This window comes from Nicotiana tabacum, chromosome 1 (genome assembly GCF_000715075.1).
Source record: "Nicotiana tabacum cultivar K326 chromosome 1, ASM71507v2, whole genome shotgun sequence".
NCBI classification, from domain to species: Eukaryota; Viridiplantae; Streptophyta; class Magnoliopsida; order Solanales; family Solanaceae; genus Nicotiana; species Nicotiana tabacum.
The window spans coordinates 203,046,364-203,052,698 of record NC_134080.1 but is presented as its reverse complement, the minus strand read 5'-3'; the positions used below and the strand labels follow the sequence as shown (position 1 = coordinate 203,052,698).

The 6,335-nt window shown below is 38.1% G+C and overlaps 1 long non-coding RNA gene across 1 annotated transcript; it reads left to right on the top strand.

Annotated features, from left to right (window-relative positions):
* The first annotated feature begins 1,697 nt into the window (after positions 1 to 1,697).
* On the top strand, positions 1,698 to 4,910 carry LOC142182084 (uncharacterized). The gene is made up of 2 exons (XR_012710987.1): positions 1,698 to 2,372; positions 4,649 to 4,910. It is a non-coding gene; the product is annotated as an uncharacterized LOC142182084 (long non-coding RNA).
* The last annotated feature ends 1,425 nt before the right edge of the window (positions 4,911 to 6,335 follow it).

The window sequence follows — 6,335 nt, the reverse complement described above, 5'->3', positions numbered from 1 at the left end:
CCTTGGGCTCGATATTCTTAAGGAACAAAATGTAATACTTTTAAGGAACAAACTGTGTATCAGCAAGGTAGAAACTTTCTTTCATTCCTGTGCATAATATACAAGATTGTGAGCGTGTAAAAGTTTCGTATTATGGCTCATGCGGTCTAAGCAAGCACTGTTCATTTGACCATTTGGACCTTACAATAAATCCTATCCATTGAGCCTAGACTATTCAAGCACAAAATTTCCTTCCTTGCTAAAAATCTTAACTCGAGGGTGATGGGCCCCAGTATTCAAGGTCGATCTTTGAGGAGTTCGGATACTATTGATGTGACCATCGACCCGATTCAAAAATAGGTCTTCGACTCTAAGTTAGCATGATCCATTGTTGCCTCGTTTAAAACCTTGCCGGAAAACCCATTTGGGACAAAACCAATTCAAGGAAAAAAGAGTGTAACGCGTGCTTTTAGGTCTAATAGCTATGTCGTCCTTTAGCTGTTGCCTGCAAGTGTTAGTCCAATTCGCAATATAAGAAAAGAGAATGAATGAGGTTGTACCTTAGCAGTAGTATCGTTTCAAGTGGGTCACATTCTAATTGTTCGGTAGCTGTGCACCATTCCCTGCTTCGAGATTGTACGAACCATTATCTATGATCCCGATAATTCGATACGGACCTTCCCAATTCGGTCCCAGCTTCCCTTCATTCGGGTCCCATGTGTTCAATGTCACCTTTCTTAACACAAGTCCCCAATATTGAAGTGTCGGAGGTTGGCTCTCTGGTTGTAATACCTTTTAATCCACTATTTCTAGGCGGCCAACCGAATGAGGGCGGCCTCGCGCTGCTCATCCAACAGTGCTAGGCTCATGCTCAGGGCCTCACCATTTGACTCTTCTGTCGCATAACAGAACCTGAGACTCGGTTCCCCTACCTTATCCGGTATTAGTTCTTCGGCACTGTAGATCAACAAAAACGGTGTGGTCCTGGTACTAGACTTTGAGTTCGTACGGTATGCCCACTGGACTCGGGCAAAATTTCCTTCCATTTTCCTTTTACATCGGTCAAAGGATGGTCTTGTTTGTAGACTCAGCTTGCTCGTTCTCACTAGGATGATAGGGTGTTGACAAGATCCTTTTGATCTTATGATCCTCGAAAAATTTGCTTACCTTGCTGCCGATGAACTGCTTCCCGTTATCACTTTCTATCTCGGCCGGCATACTGAACTGGCATATTATATGATCCCTGTAGACATGTGATTTTTGACCCTCCCCAAGATTTTCCATATTTTATCACGTAAATATTTAATTTAGGCTTAATATAGTTATTTCAACTCATTTTGACTTTTTTACTTTATTTATTACAAGAAAAATGAAAAATACAAAAAATACTTTAGTTTATGTATTTTTCATAAATATTTTTTAAAAAAATATAAAAATAGTACCTTATTTTTATCTTTACATAATTTCGAAAATACAAAAATAGTTTCATGTTTAGTTTAATTAATTAGGATTAGCTTTGGCATTATTTAGTATTTCTATCTTGTTTTAAAAGGCATTGTGTAGTCTAGGGACCTTTCTAGACTCTTCTTTGGGACAAAAAATAAATAAAAGGACCCTAAGGACTTAACACAAAAGGACCTAGGGACTAATTGGCAAATACACAAAAATACACCTAAAACCTAGACCTATATTATAGGTAATGCCTACAGTGAGCTAAATGGAGAGGAAATAACGCCTAAAGACCTGGGGAAAGGCTGTAGCGCCGCAATACACGAAGGCCCTTCCCCCAAAAACTGCTTCTTCTCCGTTCAAAGAAGACAGAACAACGGTGACATCAACAACAATCCCCCACCTAAATTCTATTTGATCTCTAAGAAGAATACACAAAAATATACCCTAGACTTCTACGAATCAGCAACGCCGCTAACATCCCAACAGGACCCCAAACGACCCTCTATATTCTCATCTTCTTCATCCCTTCCCCACCATCGAGCTTCGTCTTAAACCAGACACACCACCCTCACCCTTTATCCATTTTCCAACTCCTTCATTCCCTCAAAACAGCAGCCGTTTCCAGCAGCACGCCCAAACCTAGCTCGCCGGAAAATATGTAGCATCAACGACCACCTAGATCCGGCTGAACTCCAGTCATCTTCCTCACCATAAAAACCAGTTGAAGACCCCTTGAACACCTTTTGTCCGTTTTCGAGTTCGTCGCCGATCGAGATTGTTCGACGTCGATTCTGATTCCAGCCCTGCTGCTGTTCGAGGTTAGAGTCTGAGTTTCCGCTCAAGGTCGTCGAGTTCCAGACTATTGAGCTCGTCAATCACAGCTTGGGCTTGGAGTTTTCCTTTTCTATCCGTTGTTTCAAAAACACATTGCAGCTATAAAGGTCCATTCTGATATCTTTATTATTTCTCATGTGGTGATATTTTTACCATGATTATCGTGATATTTTCTAGTTGTGACTTGACTGAAATTTATAGTTCATCATAGTTTTTTGTTGGTTTTAATCATCTGGTTTTGCATTCTCGCTGAAATATTAGACCATGGCTCCTATGCTGGAATGGAATGAAACTTTAGTTTTTTGTTAAAAGGGGCATAGGGTACTGCCAATTGTTTAAGTGGGTGGTGGCCAATGATATTTAAATTGGAATAGGATTTTTACCATGGATGGTGTTAATCAAAGTTCAAAGATTGTTCTCATGTTTAAGACCACTCATTTTGTCGTACCATTTTTAGTGTAGTTGATAGCTTCATTTAAATGCTTTTACATGTTGAATGATTGATCTTGGTTGATCGTTATGTATCTTAAATGGTTGTTTGGCCATGGGAGATCCCATCTTGAAACATAATAATGAGTCATGGGTTGTTGAATACTAATTAAAAGTAAAACTCGGTTCAACATGTTTTATTTAGTTCTACTTTGTTTTATCACTTAATCGCTAGGAGTATGTATGGCCCTCGTTTAATTAATCTTGTTTATCCTTAGAATTCGAGGCGTGTCATTTAGTTGAATCTCCATGGCCCTCACATAGCTGCAAATGCGTTAGTTGCTTTGGGCGCGTATTTTAATAATATTACCTTCCTAAACTCGGGTGTGCATTTCATGTGACCCAAATCAAATATTAAAATGTTGAATAAAGTATGTTTAGTATTGCGGGTGCATTTCATGTGGCGCGATCCAAAGACGTGTTTTAAACGACATTTAATCTTCTTCAAAAATTAAATAAAAGCGGTTTGAAAGTTAAAATTGCACCATAGGTTAAAACATGTATTAAAATCAAATAATAAAGCTGGATATAACAGTTGAGAGACCGTGCTAGAACCACAGAACTCGGGAATGCCTAACACCTTCTCCCGAGTTAACAGAATTCCTTACTCGGATTTCTGGTTCACGGACTGTAATACAGAGTCAATCTTTCCTCGATTCGGGATATTAAACCGGTGACTTGGGGCACCATAAATTATCCCAAATGGCGAATCTGAATTTTTAATAAAATAATCCCATTTCGATTATCACTTTAAGTTGGAAAAAACTCCCTTATACTCCCTTCTGGGGGTGTAGGTAAAAAGGAGGTGTGACAGCTCTGGCGACTCTGCTGGGGACCGAACCCAGAATCTCTAGTTCAGGGTTCAAGAATTCGAGCTTAAAATAATTGTTATAGTTGGCTTTATCCATTATCTGATTTTGTTACATGATTTGGGCCTAATGTGCTAATTGATTGTTTTTACCGCTTTGATATTCCGTGAACTGTATATAAACTATTGCGAAATCCCTCTTCTCTCTGAGTCTTCTAAATCATGAAGAAGTGTGCGCTTCGTGTGACTTCTTTTCTGTTAGAGTCATATTCCAAACTTAGAACGAGGTTCGGACAAGTTGCAAAGCCGGTGAAGCTTTTGTATTCCCGCTGCCCCCCCCCCCCCTCGGCTCGAGCTGTCCGCTCGGGTAAGCCAGGTCTTGAACAATAAACTCAGGTTGTTAAACCTAGAAACACACATCCTCATGCCAGATCCCTAGTAGGAACGTTTGTCTGCATCATGTGCATTTGACTTAGGGGACTCAACACAGGGGTTGGGTCCGTCTAGGACAGGTATACCCAAAATAACAGACCATCTTGATGCATCCTATGTGCTACATGTTGCATTTCTTCAAGGATAAAAGGGTCATTTGACAGACCAATGATAATTGAGGGCGAATAAAAAAAAGAGGAAAAAAAGAGAAAAAGAGAGGCTGAAGTGTGAGGATGAAGTGAGTAGGGCCCAATTATATTTTTGTTACATTTTATTAAGGAAAAAGAGCATGGTAACTTCAAAAAGATTTTGCACTTTTTATCATTTTTCAAAAATCAAAAATTGAAAAAAAGAAAAGAAACTCCAAAATATTTTATATGTTTCATCATGTTTCGAAAAAAAAAGAGAAAAAATGTGTTTGCTATACGTCAGTTGTTTTTTTTATTCTTGCCCGTATCCAATCTGCCCGAACTACGCATACCTGCTTCTCGTCTTTCGGGGCGTGATACGTAGGCAACCCATATAGGGTCCGGTCTTCCTAGTGAATCTTAGTTTCTTGGCTTTGCAGGGTCATAGCCAAATTTTGCACTTCTAGCCACCTATTGCCAAATAAACCAGTTTGCAAAAATTTTGATTTAAGGTTTTCTCATATAGGTATGGATTTATTTACCGAAGTTTGAGCATGACAGACATCCCGTGACCATCCGGTCAGGATCGCTCAGTCAGGAGTTGCTTAAGGAGATTTGTTTTATTTTTATGTTTTGAGTATGTTCTTCATTTTATGTCGTCTTTTACTTTCTAATTTTGTACAGTAATGTCAAGCCTTTTGTTATTGTATTTTCTGGTTTATATTTGAAAAATATGTTGTAACTCAAAAATTCAAAAAAAATAAAGAGATGTTGCATTTTATGTTTCGTTATAAATTTTCTTTAGAATGCTACTTCTAGAAATGAAAAAAAAAATTGAGGTTGTTTTTCCTTTAGACAATTAATATCTAGGACTTAAAATGAATTGTTTTTATGTTTCCTTTAGTATATTAGGACCAAAATTAAAAAAAAAAAGAGAATTTTCTTTTAGTACTTATTTAAAAGCTTTCTTTAAGGTGTTAATTCCAAAATCCAAAAAGATTTTCTTTTGAGGTGTTTCTTTGGGAAATTAGTGAAAAATGAAAAAAAAATCTTTTATTTTCATTAGATCTTTAGGATATTGTACATAGAAAAAAAATACTTTATCTTTTGTTTATCATTAGAATTTCTTTTTAGGTAATCAAAATTGAAATCCAAAAGCATTTTGTTTTATCTTTTTCATTGCTTTCGAAATATCGCGTCAGGATATCAAATGAATGTTAGTTTCCCTTTTCTCGTCAGAGTAGTTATTAAGGTAAAAAGAAAAAGAATGTTAGTTTGTTTTCTTTATTCCCGATATTCCAGAACTACGCAAAGATTTGATTCATGCGGGGTCATGATACGTAGGCAACCTACATAGGGTTTGATCGAATCATTTTTTATTATTAACAGGAAAAAGAAAAAAAAAGAAAAAAAGAGGTGAAATTGTGGGATGTGAGATACGAGAGAAAGAAAGAGTGATGATTAAAAAAAATGAAGGAAAATGGGCAAGCCAGCAAGTGCTAGAAAAGCAAAGAAAAGAGAGGTTGAAATGAACAAATTGGGATGATGCCAACTGACCTTTGTACTCTCGAAGTCATTTTAGAACCGATAACTGTGGCTAGGTGCATTGCACATAAAGTGAGATTATCTTATGTTAAATGCCCTAACGCTTACGTGATGGCTTCATTTTGTTATATTCATAGCAGAAGGGTGGTTGGTTTGTGGTTTTAAAGTGGAAACTCTTCTCTACAACATAAAGTCAAAAGGCAATGACAGACAACAACATAACTGATTTGGTTGATACCGGCGCTCGAAAGCAGTTGGTTGAACAGGATAATGGGTTGGTTGAAGAGGTAAAGATGTTAAAACAACACATGGCTGACATGGACCACCTAGCTTCCTGGATGCTACCTTTACCCAAACTCCGGACACAATGCCAGATGATCCTCCATACTCTCCAGATCTACCCGCTTATCTCCAAGCTCATGATACCTTATATAACCCCTCAGAGGTTGCCCACAAGGTTCCCTACTCATACAAACAAGGCCCAAGGGATGAGCCTCATGTTGAAAGTGAAAGGTTCACAGGAAGAAAAGGGAAAGATGGGGCACCCAAAAGGCTGAAAGGCATAGAATAGTCCTTAAAGAACAAGCAGGGAACGGGAGACCAGGGAAGCATAACTTACAAGGAACTGTCTGTGTCCCCTGACGTTCACCTGCCCTCGGGGTTTAAAG